This window comes from Lissotriton helveticus, chromosome 8 (genome assembly GCF_964261635.1).
Source record: "Lissotriton helveticus chromosome 8, aLisHel1.1, whole genome shotgun sequence".
NCBI classification, from domain to species: domain Eukaryota; kingdom Metazoa; phylum Chordata; class Amphibia; order Caudata; family Salamandridae; genus Lissotriton; species Lissotriton helveticus.
In genome coordinates this window covers 1,114,403,587-1,114,423,276 of record NC_136069.1, presented here as the reverse complement: position 1 = coordinate 1,114,423,276, position 19,690 = coordinate 1,114,403,587, and the positions used below count along the sequence as shown (strand labels likewise).

General features: G+C 45.3%; 1 pseudogene; it reads right to left on the bottom strand.

Moving 5' to 3' along the window:
* Positions 1-224: 224 nt before the first annotated feature.
* Positions 225-1,221, bottom strand: LOC144773857 (PCNA-interacting partner pseudogene; annotated as a pseudogene).
* Positions 1,222-19,690: the final 18,469 nt, after the last annotated feature.

Here is a 19,690-nt window from a genome sequence, read left to right as displayed (position 1 = left end):
GCTAGTCCCTTCAAGGCACAGCCTGATCCTTTAACGCCACTGCCACCACGGGAAAATGTATGCAAAGCTTCAGGAAACAAGATTCATATCTCACAGAAAGACACAGGTGACCTTGCAGCAAGCAGCATGGTACCGTCACCTCCAGCTGATATGATGGCATCGTTCTACGAGCTGCACATCAATGCCCCACTCCGTGCACTATCGACAATAAGCCGCACCTTGTTTTACATGAATGGCCGGGATGGAACATTTCCAGAAACTAGTGCCACAGCTGGTCTTGTTGGAAGTGTAGGCTCTTCTGAGAGCGGTTCTTCATCGAAACACAGCACTGAAGCAGGCTTTGGTGCAGGTTGGACACATGTAGGTACTTGGCTCATGCAAGGGAAGCTCTGCAACTTTCGGTGCAATGGTGCGGTGCGAGCGGATCAAAGTCTGCTTCAACTTTTCTTTTCTTCTATCCATAGATTTTTTAACACGGTCTCTGAGGGATGTGGGAGAGGACTCATTGGCTTGCTCAGGAGATCTAAAGAGAGTCAGCATAGAATCTTCACCAAAGAAAGATGCACTTTCTTCATCCACACATAGGATATTTGTGTTATTTTGAATTGTAGGGTTGGCAGTTTCCTCATCCAAAAGAACCAACAAAGCCTTTACGTCATCACGCCTACAAAAGGTTGTGCCATGGTTTATGGTATGTGTGTTTGGCCACGCTGGGCTGATGCCAGTGGTGAGGCCATTGACTTCACTTTGCTGAACATTGATGATGTTTTGAATCCTCAATTCCAAATCATGCACAACGTCCAACCCTGCTGCGCAGTATTGATCTCCGCTGCTGCGGCCTCTTATCAAACTCATTTTTATTGGTGGTAAAATTCGGTCTACTGCATTTCTTGGATCCGAGATTTCCTCCAGCATTTAATCAAGTTGGTCAATAAAGTTCACAAAGCTGTCAGTCCTTTGACACGTTTTCTTAATGGATCAGACTGTGAAGGAGCGTAACCTTTGCCCCCAAACTGACTAGCTCAAATAAATGAGGTAGCCACCAGAAAGAGAGACCGCTGCTTGCTCCGTGCTGCATGTCTTAGATCTCTGAAAGCGTCCCATCCCAGGCCTCTGTCAGGCACATTGAGAATCAAAGCCGAGGCCAAATAATTTTTAGAAAGAATTCACCAGCAGGTTTAAATATGCACAAATTATCCTCTTCATCACCGAACGGAGCATTGCAAATTGTGCGGGAGTGGATGAAAAGTGATTAAAAATACCTTGCCAGTGGGCCTTAACAAATTGTATTCTAGCTCCTAGTTTGGTATGTCTAAAAAGAGGGTTACACTGAGGGACCAAACTATTATGAGCTGGACCACAGTGTGAGATCAACATGTTTCGAGCTACCCCAAACTCTTCTTCAAGACCACACAGGGACCAGCCCTGTGGTTGCCACTCCTAATGTTCCCAATTTTGAAATAAAAAATAATAAAGTGTTGAAAATTAATGAGTAAAGTGAACGCTGCTACTAATAATGCATGCGTTGATGATACATACATTCCTAATGTCACGTTGTATACTTTTTAGGCAGAGTATCCTTGCTCCATGGTCTCGGGGGGGCGGTGTCTCCCTATGAAATAGTCTTTGTCTGAAGGGGCGCCGCGTCCTTGCACCTACTCACATCCCCGCCGGACCATATATGCAGTATGTTGTTAAGGCCCACTAGCAAGGTATTTTTAATCACTTTTCATCCACTCCCCCACAATTTGCACTACACATAGTCTAACTATAAGTGTTCCTACGTAACTCCGCAAGTTGCAGCACGCCCCAGTTCGTAGAGGGCTTGGATGGTCCCTATGATGAAGCATGTCAACGTGGGGAAACCCTGCTGAGTGAGAGGACTCAAGAAAGAAAAAGCTTTTTCTTTCATCAAGGTTTTCTTGACTACATGAGTCAAAGAGCCATCAATCGTTGAGCTAGATCTCTAAACCCAGCACCTTGGGTTTTCTTTTGAAACTACGTATCAGGAGGACCACCTAGCTTTTCATTCCTCCAACTCCCCCAAGTCTGTACTCTGCAGCCAACCAGGCACAGAAAATACATGAGCCCGGCGAGGTAGAAGCCCATACCGAGGACTCAGCCAGATTCAGCACTGAGCGGCTCACAAAGTCACACAAAGTCTCACCTCCAAGTTTGACCAAGTGTCTACGAGCACTTACGGGGAGTATAATGAAGTAAAGTGTCCACCAGGTGGTGCTTCAAGCACCTCTCCATCTTCCGGGCCACGGCAGCAAACCTCCTGCTGCGTAATCATCTGGCTCCGCCTGCCCCATTGCTCGCTTCCACCAGCGCGCACAAAGGCATGAAACAGCACACAGCACCAGGGGAGCAGCCCTGCACTGCCACCTCAGCGCCGCCCACCAGACACGAACCATGGTAAGAGGGGGGGCTTGACCAACTGAGAGTGTGGCGTGCAGAGGAAAAGTCAGAAAGGCTTCACAGGTGGCCACCGGCACACAAGACAGAAGTGAGGGTGCAGGAGTGACGTGGTGCTCTCAGTAATCACACATCTCTGGAACACACAATCCTCTCTACACCGTGCCAGGACCGGTAGACTCAAACAGCCACCACCATGGCACATGACCTGGGACAGAGCAAAGCAGTGGCCCCATCAGACCCCGATGATCTCGTCACCCGCTGCCATCCTGGAGACCACGCTGCCATCAGCCTCCCATGCAATTTCCTAATTGCGAATCACAAGTATTGCAAAATGGCATGTATGAAGGTGTGTAGTACACTTTTGGCGATTCCTAGGGGTTGCAAATGTCTTACCTCATGAATATTAATGAGGTAGGTCGCAATTTGTGCCCCACTAGGAATCGCAAAAATTACAGGGATGGTGGCCTGCTGGGATCAGCAGACCACCGTGTCTGTGACTGCTTTTAAATAAAGCAATCTTTTGTTTTTGTAAAGCAGCACTTTTTCCTTAAAAGAAATCGAGATGCTTTACAAAAAGAAAAATGAAAAGTATTCTTTTAATTTTTTAAGAGCAGGAAGTGGTCCGTGGGACAACTGCTTGCTCTTAAAAATGGTTTTACAAGTACAGCACGGCGAGATTGACAGTTAAGTGCTTGCGCTGGGCTTGTGATGGGTTACGTAAACACAGTTGCGCTGGGGCGCTCTACGCACCATCCATGAATCTTGCAAACAATCCGTCATGTTCCCCGTTGCAGACTGTGGGTATGTCCTGCTGTGCTGCCGACCTAGGCATCCACACTATGGCTGACATTTACCCATAAAACAATGTATTCACTCTACACGACAACTCTGCTCCGCTCGATAAGCTACTCTATTACCAGATCAGAGCAACCTGCAGAAGTGACAGCCTCACTTTTCCACTCGCTCCCCGGCCCAGTGCCGTACTTGATTTTATTCATTCCTCAAACTCTCAGCAGAAATTGATCACAAGAATCTATGCTCTCACACTTGCTGCTTCGCACATCAACATGGAAAATGCCTGCGGCGCATGGGGTGCAGACTTAGAGATTGACCTCTCCCCCGAAAACTGGCAGTACTGCTGCAACCAGATAAAGTGCCTCTCCTCCAACTATCACCTGCAGCTTATTCATTTTAAATATCTACATAGACTCTACCACACCCCGATATCACTACACAAGAAGGTCCCTGCTGGACAGCAACAGATGTGCGCAGTGTTTGGCACCTGGCGCGGCTTTCGTGCACCTGGCCTGGTTGTGTCCCGGAGTTTCCACATTCTGGCTCGAGGAGTGCACTGCCATTAGAGAAATTACATCTGAGCACATTGCCCCTGATACCTTGTTGTGCCTCTTTGGCTATGTTAAGCATGTATCAGATGATAACCGCAAATTGATTGCAGTGCTCCTGGTGCTTGCTAAAAGCGGGTGGCCATTCACTGGGGCCGTAAAGCTTAAGCTTAAATGCTGGCTGGATGTGGCATCCCACTGCCAGACACTCCTTGGTAAGTTCAGATATTTGATGCCTGCTGCTAGCAAACCTCCAGACATATGGGGCCCTCTTGTTGCCTACCTTCACCGACTGGCCGCCCCTGTGGACCTCACTGTTGACTCCCTCACCATTGACGCTCAAGTGACCAACGTTACCCAATAGACACAATTCTTTCCACAGACTCGATCTCACACGCCCACTCCAATATGTAAGAGTCACCGGCCATACACAAATGTACTGTGCCATGTTTCCTTTTCACTATTAACTGCTTTGTACTGCTGATTATTATTGTAAGTGCAACCTTTAGTAGGCTAACTGTCGGAGAGATAACCTGTAACATGCCTTAACTTTTTTTTGTCAATAAAGGTATTGAAAATCCCCCTCCAAAATAGAAAAAATGGTTTATAAACATTCACAAAGGGGAAGGGGTCACCCGTTTGTGAATGGGTTACCACCTACTTGTAGCAGGTGGTAAAATGCAAATGTTTTGTGGCCGCATTTATGGTCACAAAACATTCATACATACCAATGCGATTCGGTATTAGGAAGGGACGCCCTGTTAGATTAGGCCCAAAAAATGCTTATGTAGTGTTATTTTTAATTAACATTTGCTGTGCCTTTTTCTATGCAGGTGCCATTTTAGGCTGTTTGAAACTGATCTCGTTCATTTCTGAGAAATGCCCTCTGCTAAATTTAATTTATGAAATGTCTGTTTCAGTAATGAGTAAACTGTTTATGTCAGCGCATAGCTTTCTCAGTAGATAGGTTCCCTCTCCCACTTGTCTGGTGGCGGGCCCAGGGTGAAACAAACTTGGACTATGTTATGTTGTGCAACATACGACAACTGAAACCTACCTTTTTTTTTGTATTTCACTGTCCAGTTGCATCTGCCTTGAATATTCCATTATGGGCATGTCTTTGTCTGGGTATGAAACATACATAATGTACCTCTATGCTTGTTGTTTTACGCTCCTTCTGTAGCACTCCCAGTGACTGTACAGATGGGGCTCCAATCTGAGTGTATATGAATAAACAGTTATTGGTTAATATTCTCCACTGTCTGACTGAGTCTTCATTTGGTACGGAAGGCTGAGAGGAGCTCAGTGGTGACCCCCCCGGGTGGCCCTAAGCAGGTCACTTCCTTCAGCTCTAAACACGCCTCTTTCTAACAGGTCACCGAATCGCAAAATTGGGTTTGCTACACCTGAAAAGCATTTTTTGCAGTATCAAATAGGCTGATACTGAGAATATGACCATTTGCAAACTCAAAAAGGCTTGCTACATCTGCCCCAAAGTTATATCTCTACTGGAAAAGACATTGTAAGACATACATCCACAATTGGTCATATATTTCGCCACTCAGAATCATTCTGCTCTGCTGTTTGGAATCTCTTGATCTCTCTCTTGGAGCGTGATGTGACCCGCTATTATATACTCTCCAAGCTATTTATTAAAAAATAAATTAAACCTTGTTATCTTGATGTAAAGTGAGTTAAATAATGTGAGATTTCCATTGCACCCTGATTTTAAACCATAAAGCTATTAGGCTTTCTTCTGGGCACCACATACTAAAATGAACACGTAAATATATGAGCTAGAAGCATACTTTCGAAACGCGCAGTAAATGTAATGTACTTTATTACATATACTTAAAAAAAAGCAGCCAATATTGCAAATGAAACACGACGTGTGGCATAAACAAATAAGCAAATACATGGTATAGGGACTCCCAAAAGACATATAAGGTCAAATAGAAAACAAAAGAATATGACTGTGTGTTAGCAAAGAAGCCACAAGTCAAGAAGAGACACTCCATGTATGCTCCTGAGTTGATGTAGATACCTTCTTGGAAATGGATCGATTGGGACCGTTTTTTAGAATCAAGGGACAGGTAAGTTCTGTGCAATGTGTCACCCTTCAAGGCCAGTGTCAACCCCCTCTCTAGAGGCATGACTAGGATGTGAACCCCAGGCATTGAGGTAGGAGATGGCACCCCAACAGGCTGTCCTCTGGAGGAAAAATAATCTAACTGGCTGAGATGATTGCAGTGGGATTCCATTAATAGTTTACTGAGGTAACCACAGCTTGCAACCTCTCAATGCTCATGGCCTCACATATTACATCACCTGTGACATGTTAAATGACGTCTTTGATGACATCACTGATGACATCTCAAATTACATAATTTATTGTAACACTTATGGCATCATGCAATCATTTGAATACATCCTATAGGGTTTGTAGACTAATTCAACACGTTACACATGTGGACAATTTTCTATCACTAATGATGTAATAATACACATAACCTTGACCACATGTTATACACATAGCATAGTTTCTAAGTCTCTTACATCAGTTGTGAGTAGCAAGAGTTGGGCACAGCCCATTCTCCTCCCTCCTCATAGGTGCAAAACCCCCATTATAATTCTTTTAAATTATTTTTGTTTGGCACCTTGGTACTTCTGCAGTACTCACCATGCTAGATTCCTCTTCATGATACAGCAGCACTGTGCAAGCTTCATCCGTTGAAGCTTGCACAGTGGCTCCCAAGGGAGTACTGTACTGTGTTACCTCATGGGAGGGCTGCACTCAATCCCCCTGGACTACTGCGGTACTGGTGGCCGGCATTTGTTTTTAATTTTAACCTGTGCGATATGAGTCCCTCTCACTCGCCCCTCAAGTGCCTGAGAGTCAGGGTGCTACCGCCTTCACCAGGAGTTAAGCAGCACAAGCCATATGGTGGAAACATACAGTGTAGTAATCATTAGTAGAGACAGGAACTGTTCACCCTTTTTAAAAGTTCAGTGTCTGTGTGCTTAACTCTTGTAAATGAATCTGCAGTGTTTGTATGTGTGCCTGGGAAGGGTACAGCACAGGGATAGACCAGTACTGTGTTGCACATGTGAGATTAGTGCATGTGCTGAGTAGGGTTGGGTGGTAAACTCTGCTCCGCCGGCGGAGTTGGCAACATTTTGCCCAGTCCACGCTCACCCTGGAACGTGGAGTTCCGGAAAAACTCCATGAACTGCCACATTGTGGAGTTTTTCTCATGTGTGGCTTGCCAACGATAAGTTGGCGGGCCAGAGCAAGAACATTGAATGCTAGGATGAGTCCTGGTGCAATTTATCAATGCATGCGGTTACAGCAGGTCGCTACCATTGGTGTTGAGAAAGCTGCTGGTCGAGTAGAAAATCTACATGAGTGGCCAAAAGAAGCAGTGCCCTCTGGCGTGCTGCGTGATGCAATTTGCACTGATTTTACATTGCGGAACAAGCTCCCAATGCTAAAAATCAGTTTGCAGAACTCCATGGAAACCCACAACATTTTTCTGGAACTCCGCAGAGTTCCACAGAGTAAAACTTCACGAGTTAGGCTCATCCCTAGTGCTGAGTGTATAGGAATACATGACATGAAAGATGTAGTGCTGTGCAGTACGTGCACATTGAAAGCATGTACTGGGTGTATGTGTGCTTGCATGAAGTACAATTAATGAATGATGGTGTGTGTAATGGTACATTACAAGGGGGATCCATATATTTCATTTTGGGAAGCCTAGGCCTGCCTGGTGAAGACATGAGGAGGAGAGAAATCTCCCCAGGCAGATTTCTGTATTGGTGCATTCCTCTGAGTTGAGTGGGGACACACATTGAAGGGAAAAGGAAGAGATTCAGTTTCCCTTTAAAAACTGCTCTTTGATTCAATGATAGATCACAAGGAAGGGGTTTAGACGCATATCAGTAAGAGAGATGGGGCTGATAAGGTAAACATAAAGAGTAGTGATTCACATTCTGGTGTAAACTTTGGTCACTTCCATGAGTGGTGTTTTGGACAACCAGCTTCAGAGGCTTGCCTGCTGTGACAGACATCTTCCATGAGGAAAAAAGTACACTTCAAATGAAGCAGAATCCCAAGATAAAACTTCAAAGACTTAGACCCCAAATGACATTTGGTGTCTGGAAATGGGTTATAAGAAGGAGAGATTGAGAACCCAAGGTTTGTCATCTGCCAGGCAGCCAGAGAGGCTGTGTGAGGAAGGGAAGCTCTGCTAGACTACTGCTTGTGACAGGAAATTAACGCAAAGGCCTTGTAGTCTCCCTCCTGGGTGAGGGGACATCAACTACAGAGACCAAGACCACCTGCCTTGAAGCTGGAGCACGAGCACCTGCCTGCTTGCCAAGACCAGTGTGCCTTGTGAGAAAGTTGGGAGCATTGGAGGTGGCAATGTCCAGTAGTGACCCCTACCGAGAGTACTCACTGAGCAAGGTGTGAGGAGAATGGCTGTGCACCTATCGGGTCATTGCCTGTGTACAGGAACAATCTGGTGACCCCTGCATGCCAAGAGAGGGCCACCATGATCTGAGCCATGCTAGGTGCACCATGCAGGAAGTGCGATAGCTGCACCACCTCATTGTGGTGGAGCCTTACACTAGGGGGGAAGCTGTGGTGAGAGCAATCACACTTGAAGAGAATGCACCCTGACCGTGAGTATCGAGGCAACACTGTATGCCATGAAGGACCGCCAGTTCCACTGTTGTCAAGAGTTTGGGTCATTGTCTAAGAGATCCTAAGATTACTACGGTGGGCGGCAGGTCAAGCCCACACACTGAAACCTACACCTGACTGATTTTTCTCACTTGGCTCCTTTCGGGAGTCAGAAAATCCCCCCTCCCCCGTGAAGGGAAGAGTAGCTTACCTCATGTTTTCCAAGTGGGAGCAGCTCTGATCGCTGGAGCAAACCAGCAGCACTGCTCGGAGCAGTGAGCCTGAGTCTGCTTGGTTCTGTCACGTATACCGTAATTAGCCTGACTTAGCTGAGCACGATCAGGACTTGGGAGTTCCTGCAGAGAGGGCACTTTCTGTATTGTTGAACACTTCCAAAGCATCAAAGTGGGTAAAACTGGAACTCGACCTGTGGAGATCCAGGGGACTCACTGCTAACATTGCACCATGGACACTTTTGACTAATTACTAAGGAGTGAAAGGAGAACTCTTGAGTATGGTCTACTAGTACGCATTTCCTGGATGCAGCCACCACTGATTGGGGTATAACTTTGACCACAATATAAGGAAGAGGGTAGGACAGGGCTTTATCTGACAACTATTAGTGCCCTGACCTTAAAGGGATTGTGTTATTGCTCATGAATGCCATTATTCCTTTGGTTGTCTGAAGTTGAAAATAAAATTCTTTTTTCCTACTAAATTAAATATTTGACTGGACATTGATCTTTTGTTAGAAGATTGTGCAATTTGAATAATGTGTCATATTCACTCACCAGTATCTACACTTCCTGAACCTCCGAGGAAGCCTTTGACTGCTTAACCGCAGCTACCACTGAGAGTGCAGAACAGGTACTTGGCCCAGTTGCTCATGATCCATAGAAGATCAAGCCCTGGGACATCATGAGTAAAAGGCCTAAACAACCATGGTTGGGCCCTATAGCTCCTGTGTACCCCGTGGCTCTCTGAAAGGGACACTGACATCCACCTACCCTGTGTGTGCATTGGGTACAATCAGTGACAGTGTGCCTTATTGTCTCAAGGCACAGCCCCAGGGCAGCTGCAAACTTAGGCTGCCCTGGGAGGAGCGCATTCGTGAAATATGTTGCCGCTACTTGAAGCATACCCTCCATCTTTTACTGTGCTTACAGCATCCACCTGCACTTCAAACAGCGTCTAACCTGTAGGCGGGTATTGTGAACAATTACACTCAACTTCAGACGATGTCTGTGAGGGTCCATTGGAACCCTTATCCACCTCCAGAAAGCTGTCTTTAGAATGCACAGACTATGCACCATCTCTTTATGTCCCACCTAAAGTGAGTCTTTTGACTGCCTCTTTGCTTCTGCACCCATGTTCATAAAAAGGCCTGGGCGCAGAGGCAAAATGTTCCCCTCATTTGTATTGGGCCACCCTACCTTACAAATGAGAGAATGGTATCTTTCTTAAGATAGCACTAGCAGCATAGATGAAGCCGCACTAACTGTATTACCGCAGAGGCATCTGCGGCCCCCTCTGTAATACTACAGTGCCCCAAGGGTGCAAAAAGGGGCACAAACGCCCATTTCATCCTGGGGAACTGTATGGCCCCAGACTGCCACAGAAATTCATTTGTTAGGCCACCAAAAGATGTCCTGCTTTCTAGCACATAAAATGCAAGTCCAGCAGTATCATTATAATACAAAACAGGTATGCAGGAGCTAAGCCGAAGGGTTCGTACTAAAGGCCAAATAAATCTGTGTGTAGTGGAATCACCTACTTCATAAAGAAATAAGAAGGCATGCTTTATTGGCATATCCACCACCACACAGTCAAAAGCCCTGGTATACTTAGGAGAAGCAGCCTCTTGGGAAGTATAATCGATATCTTACAATGACTAGCCTGTAAAAATGATTCTGCTTGCAGGAATTCGTAAGCCAAGTGACATTGCCTTCAGGGACGTTCGATATTTCATAGGCATATTCATACTAACAGATGACTTTGTGTTCTCTTCAGTCAGTTATATGACCACATTAAGCTACTTCAACAGTCCTTTTGTGATGGCAAGTGGTAGTGTAAGAGGAAATAAAGCGGTACAAAAGGGGGTGGTGATGGGCAGAGCATCTGAACCAATCAAATACTCACAACCAGTCAACAGATATGGGTTTAATCCATCACCGTTCTTTAGCCCACTCTGCCACCCCAATAAACACCAGATACCAGGAAAGGTATGGAGGAAATCAACGCATCTTTCTTCAGTGCCAGAGTCAAAGACGCTATAAACTGCATTAAAGAACTGTTTAGGATTCATAGAGCGGTCAGAGAAGATCGATCCTGCTCTAGCCAGACCAAGAGATATCAACAGATGGGGAATCAGAGATGGTTTGTTGTTACATTTAAGAAAATTACGAATCACCTAGACAGTTCAGATGATTCTCCGAGTGATTAGGCAACTGAGCTCGTTGAATGTATCTTTCAATGTATCTAGACCTCCAAGTTTCTGTCTGTCTACAGTAACGCCTCCCGAGAATGAGACACACGACAAGGGGGTGAAAGCCAGTGAATGCCCCAGATTAGCTTTCCCTTCAAGTCTGGTCAAAGAACTGGACTTTACGTTAGGTCCAGTAATTGCAGACATTGTGAGTCACTCTTTGCAGTGGGGAGGATTTCAAACTCTTAGAATAATTTTCAGTGACTGCTTTGTGAAAAAAGCATTGCTTTCCCCTAAAAATCCTAGAAACCACACTTTCATTGCAGGAACAACCCTTCCTGCTAAAGAATCTTGGAGAAGATGGTACAAATCAACTATCAGTGGCACTTGAATCCAACAGGCTATCAGGGTTCAGGCTGACTCAACGTACTGAGACAGTGCTACTGGATATTAGAGAAAGGTTGCTGGTGATTGTGAATATGGGATGGGTGGCACTTGTAGTGCTGCTGGATCTCTCAACCACGTTGATACCATGGACCACAAGATTAGCACACAACATTTACAGCAGATATCAGGGTTCCCTTCCATCCATTAAGTCTATGTCTGTCTGGATAGAACCTTTCACTGGGGAGAGTGTGTTTAAATGTATCCACAGTCGGTGTAGCTTGCAGGGCGGCTCATAGCTTCCCTCCATCACAAATGCTGTAACATGATTTTCTGGTCACATAGGGGACTGGATTCCATACTTCTGAAGATGACACTCAGCTGGTTTTCATACTTTTGAAAAACTTTGAGGTAGACTCTCAAGTGAGTAGGCTGCTGGCAGACATCCAGTTTGGATGACATGATAACCAACTCACCTAAATGTAGGTGAAACAAAACTTCTCCTCATGAGATCAATGTGAAAATCTCATGGTGGGGATGAGTATTGGGTGATACAAAGTGAAGCCTTCTCCAAAAGTTAAGACCATGAGCTTTGTATTTAATGGCATAAAATCCCCAGATGAACAGGCCAAAGCTCTTGCAATATCCTGAGTGTGTACCATTCATAGGGATCTAATATGGGACCGCTTCTTTCAGAAACGAATTGGGCAATCATCGCCCCGGCTATTGCTGATTTAATGTTGGGCTACTGTTCTCAGTTTTTCTGTGATCATCAAAAATGGCCTTGGCGCCATTATAGAAGGTCTAAAATTCAGCATTGAAGGCTGTGCAGGCTGTAAAAGATGGGAATATTTCAATTCTGTAATCTTCCTCTTGCACTGTCTCCTGGCCAAGAGCCATATTTAATGATGTGCCCTTGGTGCTGATCTTCAAGTTTGTTCATTAGAGAAAACTGTATCGTCGGGCTGCAGGTAAACTAAACATATGCCAGGCAACGTCTTAAGTCGGAACATAAGTAATGATTGACTTCTTTGAAAATAACAAGGAAGATGTTGGATGGTAAACTATTTCGAGCTAAGAGTCAGAAATGGTGGAATGAACTGCCCCTTGAACTAAGAGTGGACCCAAATTTAACAAGAATCATAAACAACTAAGAACTTGACTTCATTCATTTCTATGTATTCCACAAACAGGGGGGGGGGGGGCAGGAGCGCTTACAGGTCCAGCATACATGCTCCTGTGATGGTCAAGTCTATCAACAAAGGGTATGCAGTTCCTAATGGGTGGGAATAGAGAGAATATGTGGTTGGTCACCAACTAGGGAATCAGACAGGGGGTACTTTTCCTTAGAAACAGGAGCCCTCACACATCCAGATGGGTGTCATGCTGCATCATAGGGAATGTTCCTCATCGGGCCAACACTGCAATGCCCGACGGGCACCCACAAGGGGGCTCTCTATCGGATATCTTTTGTTCCAATGCCGTATGTGAAGTGTGGGTGTAGGTCCACTTGTGTAGGATGGTGTAGTGGAGTGTATGTGCATGTGCATGTCGAGGCAAGTGTTAAAACAGAGTAAGTAGTCCTCAAGATAATAGGTGAGTCTACCTGTCTAATTAAAAATGTGGTGGCTATTAAAAGAGGAAATAATCCCTGATAGCTCAAAAGGTCAACATGTTTCTTGCCATTGGTAAAGTTAATGATGATTAGTTTGCAGTTCGTCAGCATCAATTATACCTAATTTACACAGGGGTTGGAATATGGGGTCATATCAAGGATTATCTAATAACCACAAAGTAACCTAGATTTGGTATAGGTGGATACCTTCATAAAGTGTTCTCTAAAAAGGAAGCTGGCCCAATTAGGATAGCAATTCCGCCTCCTAGAGTGGGAGCAGAAATAACACTGATTTAGCATGAGTGTCATTGTGAAGAATCCATAGGGTGGCCTACCCAATCTCTGCTGCCTTGGGAGGAGATAGCATGTAGCCATTTCATGGAAGAGCAGGAGTGAATTCCTGGAGGTGTTGGTTCCTGGTTAGCTCTGGGGTTGAGTGCCCTGTAAATATTAAATACTTGTGGAGGCAAACATAATGCATAGAACTAAAGGCTTTGTTTTAAAGCTGGTGTTTGGTGCCCTGGTTAGTGGGCAGAATGTCTGAAGCTGGTACTGGTGCATGCCATGTCATTTGTTAGCTTGGGTCAACATTATTGCTAGAAACCGTTGACAATTGCCTGTCAAAGCTTGGTTACATCATCAATGACTCGATCAACGGTCTGGGCAAATATCACTTTATGAGATAAAGGTTTGGCAGTAATAACTTTTCAATTTTAGACATCCTATTCATAATATCATATATTGCTGGTTTAATTAATAACAGCAGTGTCTGGGTCTCACAAATCCAAGACAACCCTCAGGCTCATCGTTTATTAAACTGCAGGGTAGATAGTAACCCAATTATTATTACAAATTCAAATGTTGTAAAACTCTTTGTAAGAACAAAGGCCTGGCCTTAATATATTCACTCAGAGCTGCCTCACAGACCTAAGAGGTAGTATGAATGTGTAAATATAACAGAGCTCTGAAGATTTTTCTAGTTCTATGAGTTTTTTCAATGTTTCTGCATATTTTAATTGTAATTATGCTGGCATTGATCCACACTTAGATATTTATTTTGGGTCCCCTCCTTCCTACCCTCTTATGTTACCTTAGCCTTGCATTAAATTAGCACTCGAAGGCACATTCCTGCTCAGGCCCCATTTACCAAAACGAAGGGCTTGTCTGGTGCTTGGACAGACAGTGACTGCACGCACTACTGCATCTCTTTCCCCTTTTCAAGCTACCTCTTGGGGCAGCGAGACAGCACTGATTGCTGCCTCTTTAACATTCATTCCTGGATGCAGGCCACTCCTGAGGCCAATTGGCTAATATCTCATTTGGTAAGTTTTTTTTTATGCAGAATGCTGATAGTTTTTTGCTTCTACTGCCTGTTATGGACTAATCCTAAATATTGTATCCAATCTACCCACATCATTCCCTGTCGTAATTTCTCTCCCTACCTTTCAAAGTGGCAGTTTTATGAATCTGCTAGTAAAAGTGAGTATTAGTACTTTATATTCAGCAGGGTGTCTGCATTGATAAATCAGCATCTTGACTATTTTTTTTCTATTGCTCCTTGTATAGATTCCCTGCTGATTTGAAAGGTAAGATAATTGGGTCCCCCAACCAAACATACTCAATACCACTGGGGACACTTGGTTTATTTTGTCCATTCCCAGACCTGATTGGCTATTACCTGTCAACTCACAAGTGTGCTTGAGAAATGTTACTTCTGCCACACTTTTGGTATCCGACAGACCAGATTCAATGGTATTGCACTTCATTGTGAGTCTGTTCTTCAGAAGGTAATGATTGAGCATTTACCTCTGCACTGTGTTCTAGCCTTCACTTTTTCTAGTTTTGGCAACTTGTATTTGCATAGATGCCCATTATCCCTGTTCTCCTAATGAGACCTCTTTAATAACCAATATATGGCGGACATGTTTCCGGATGTTCTGAGTTCATCTGCCAATGCAACTGGTTCTGTGGTATTGGCTCAGAGGAATGTGTCGATGTGAGACTGGAAGGGGGATTTCTCAGAGAAGTCCTCGTCCCATTGGAGGGAGAAAAGCTGTTTGGGGATCAACTGGACAGCATGATTACCAAAGCTTTTAAGGATCGGAAGCATGCTGTTCCTTACAAGGGGAAGGCTTTGTCTTCTTCCCTCTCTTTTTGCTATTGGAATCCTTCTTGTTCCTCTTCTTCCTTTCATTCTTCCTGTCAGGCCTCCAAGCCATTGAAGGAAGTTCAAGCCGAAAAATATGTCTGCCTTTGCGGGCGGTAAGGGTCAACCTGATTCCTTCAAGCGGAAGTACTGGCAACGATTGCAGGGCTGTTTCAATGCCTGTGGGCGGGAGCCTTTTGTGTTTTTTGGAGGCATGGGGTCTGGATGTGATGGATCATTGGGCATGGAACATTGTCAGGAATGGCTTCCATATTGACTTTGTCGCTCTGCCTCCCAGCTGGTGTACCATCCATACTCCTTTCCCCAGGGATCCAGGGAAGAAGAGAGCTCTGCTGCATGGGCTTCGGGCTCTTTTGGAAAAGAAGGGGATCATTCCAGTCCCCTTGGAAGAACAGGGAATAGGTTGCTATTCAATTCTTTTTCTGGGTCAGAAGATGTCCGGTAGTTTCAGACCGGTTCTGGACCTAAAGAGAGTGAAGGGGTGGGTTAGGACCATTCTTTTCAAGATGGTGACTTGCAGTCCATAACTCCATTGGTCGGTGTCCAGGACTTTATGACCTCCATACACCTCCAGGACGCTTACCTCCATGTTCCCATGGCTCTGGATCATCAGAGGTTTCTGCAATTTGTGATAGGGGAGTGCCACTTTCAGTTTGCTGTGTTGCCTTTTGGGCTGAGCGCCAGTCAGTGGTCACCTCACCCGATATTTGGGTGTCAATGATCTGGTCCCACAGTCTGGATCTTTTGTCCCAGCACGTACAGGTGATTGCCCATGGATTCCAGGTTCAGGGGGACTTGGCTGCGATGGTGTTTCTGGTTCCATGGGCCCGCTTTCATTTGCAAGAAACTGATGGCTCACATCCTGGCACATTGGTCTCTCCATTGTCTCTCACTCTCTTCTGCAATCCCTGTTTCCCCTCGGATCAGGAAGGTTATGGCTTGGTGGCTTGACCGGGATCATGTGCTGCGTGGGGTGTCTCTCTCCCCACCTGCCCCCTTGGTTGTCACCATGGATGCCAGCCTGTCGGGTTGGGGGGCCTGGATGGGGGTACATCGGACCTGGGGCTCCTGGTCCTGGCCTCAGGGCAGGTCTTTAAACTGGAGGGAGTTGGAGGCTGTACAATTGGCTCTGAGGGCCCTCTTTCTGTGTGGTTTGGTTGATCTGGTCTGAACGCACAATGTCACGACAATGGCTTATGTGAACAGGTGGTGGAACCAGGTCCCCTTCTCTGGCAGTGGAGAAGATGTTTTTATTGGGTGGAGCCCCATCTGTTGGCACGATCCATATTCAGGGGGTCTCCAATACTCTGATGGACACTCTCAGCAGAGACTTTCCATTGTCAGTGGATTTTTGCCTCCATCAGGAGTTGTTTGTGGAACTTTGGTGCGCTGGTGTGTTCCGGTGGTCGACCTTTTTGCGAGTGTTCTCAGCGACATTGTGCCACGGTTTTTCTCTTGGAGTTGGGAGGGTTCAGCTTTGGTGGTGGACACTCTTTCCTGCCTGTGGCCTCAGGGGCTTCTTTATGCGTCTCTTCCCTTTCGCTCCTTCTACGGTTCCTTCTCAGGGTCCGGACGTTGGGGGTATCTGTCGTTATGATTGCCCCGGCTTGGCCCTGGGCCTCTTGGTTTCCTCTTCTTGTTGAGATTTATATGGTGTTGGAGTGGCTGTTGCCCCTGACTATCTCGCCCTTGGTGTTCCCTGTTTCACAGCAGGATGTTCTGTAAGAATGGGCTTGATGGCCTGGAGGGGTAATTATCCTTTATCCCGCATTTTTTTCCTCGCGGACTTTCAGTCCGCATACCATTTATCCGCAAGGTCTTTCAGTACGCATTCCATCATCCCGCATTTTTCAAAACGCATGTGCATTTATCACGGCTGCCTTTACAACGAATTACGTTTTAAAGGCATGTATGGTAAATTCATTTGCGTTGTGAAAACCACGATGACGAGAGAGGTAAGTGGGTTTGGGTTAATTTTCGTCGTGCTGGGTTAGTGTTTGTGTAGTGTAGTGTTGTGTTAGTGTAGTGTAGAGGTTTGGTGGTTGTTTAGTGTAGGGTCGTGCTGGGGTAAGTGTTATAGGGTTTAGGGTAGTGTTGTAGTGTTTGTGTAGTGTAGGGTCATGCTGGGGGTAGTGTTTTAGGGTTTAGGGTAGTGTTGTAGTGTTTGCGTAGTGTAGGGTCATGCTGGGGGTAGTGTTTGAGGGTTTAGGGTAGTGTTGTAGTGTTTGTGTAGTGTAGGGTCATACTGGGGGTAGTGTTTTAGGGTTTAGGGTAGTGTTGTAGTGTTTGTGTAGTGTAGGATCATGCTGGGGGTAGTGTTTTAGGGTTAAGGGTAGTGTTGTAGTGTAGGGTCATGCTGGGGATAGTGTTTTAGGGTTTAGGGTAGTGTTGTAGTGTTTGCATAGTGTAGGGTCATGCTGGGGGTAGTGTTTTAAGGTTTAGGGTAGTGTTGTACTGTTTGCGTAGTGTAGGGTCATGCTGAGGGTAGTGTTTTAGGGTTTAGGGTAGTGTTGTAGTGTTTGCGTACTGTAGGGTCATGCTGGTGGTAGTGTTTTAGGGTTTAGGGTAGTGTTGTAGTGTTTGTGTAGTGTAGGATCATGCTGGGGGTAGTGTTTTAGGCTTAAGGGTAGTGTTGTAGTGTAGGGTTATGCTGGGGGAAGTGTTATAGGGTTTAGGGTAGTGTTGTAGTGTAGGGTCATGCAGGGGTAGTGTTTTAGGGTTTAGGGTAGTGTTGTAGTGTTTGTGTAGTGTAGGGTCATGCTGGGGGTAGTGTTTTAGGGTTTAGGGTAGTGTTGTAGTGTAGGGTCATGCTGGGGTGTAGTGTTTTAGGGTTTAGGGTTGTGTTGTAGTGTTTGTGTAGTGTAGGGTCATGCTGGGGTGTAGTGGTTTAGGGTAGTATTGTAGTGTTTGTGTAGGGTCATGCTGGGGGCAGTGTATTAAGGTAGTGTTGTAGTGTTTGTTTAGGGAAGTAAAGTGCTTTATGGTAGTGTTGGAACAATCTGTTGGATCCCGATGGTTTAGTTTGACATCTTTTCAAGGGATTGAGTAATGTTCTTCCTTCTCCTCGGAAACACTTTCCTTTGTGGGATCTGTCTTTGGTCTTGGAGGCCTTGATGTCTCCTCCATTTGAGCCACTGGTTTCTTGGGATTTGTGTTTATTGTCCTTTCAAACTTACTTTCTTTTTGGTGGCTATTTCCACTGCTCAGCATTTGAGTGAACTAGGCACTTTGTCTTTCAAGCATCCCTTTTGTAGGGTTTTTGATGACAGGATCATTTTGAGGCCTGTCCTTTCCTGTCATCATAACGTTGATTTCCAGTTCCATCAGGACCAGGAGTTGATTCAGCCCTTGTTTCTTTAGTCTCCTTCTTTTGGAGTCTGAAGTGCAGTTGCGAATATATACTTCTACATCGCATGTGTTTATAACGCATTGGATTACAAAGACCGCGTTGTTACATCGCAGTACCATTACTATGCAAGTGTGTGCAACAGTAGGCAAGGTGTTGGGATAGTAAATTATACTATTCCTTATCTTCGAGCGCCCCCTACAGCAAGTCATTGTAACAACTTGCTTAGTAATGGTACTGCCATGTAACAAAGCGGTTGTTGTAACGAACGCATTGTAATCGCATGCGTTGTTACGAATACGATGTAATGACTGTTTCCTGCAGCTGCACTCTTTGGATTTCAGGAGGGCTCTCCTGATCTATTTGGAGCAGGTAGCTGCCGTTCGGATTCCCGATTCCCTTTATGTGAATTTTGGTTCTGTGAATATGGGGTTGCGTCCTTCCTTGAGTCTGTGGGTTCAGAGTCTGATTTCTCTGGCCTACAAGACTGCTTGTCAGGTATCTCCTATCGGGGTTCAGGGTCATTCCACGAGGTCCATGGCGGATTGTCCAGGAGGTTGACTGGTCTAAGGTTTCTACGGGCACATGCATCAATGTTAGTTTTTGCGAATCTTTATTTGCGAAAAATAAGGAATCGCAAATAAGGAATCGCAAAATCAAATGCATCATTATTTTCGCAATTTTTATGCGAATCGGTAAAAATCGCAATTTTAACCGATTCGCATAGAAAATGCGATTTCTTATGTGCGAATTCGCAAATTGCGAATTCGCAAATTGCGATAAGACGCACATGATGAATCTCACAGTGATTGCTTCCCTTGAGCCTGCAGAGTAATTACAGCCACCTGCTACATTTTTTCAAAGGCAGGAGTCTGTTTTGTCAGTTGAAGCTGCTTTCTGTCCCTGGAGGAGGCATTTGGTGAACTTCTGTGGTGAATATGGCTTCTGAAAATAGTTTAGAAGACACACAAGCAAGAAAGAGAAAAGTTAAATTTAGTGATAAGGAACTTGAAATTTTGATAGAGGAAGTGACAGCAAGGCAGGACCAGCTGTTTGGGAAGCTGTCCCTCAAGGTTCCTGAGGCTGCTAAAAGAAAGATTTGGCTTGGCATTCAAGCAAAAGTAAATTCAGTGGGTGTAGCACATAGAGATATTACTAACCTGCAAAAAAGGTGGTATGATCTGAGAAGTCGTGCTAAGGAAAGGTTAGCAGCCCGCAACAAGAGTGCCAAGAAAACTGGAGGAGGAACACCAAGGGACAGGCCAAATACCCCCCTGGAGGACCTTGTTGAAGGGACCCTTA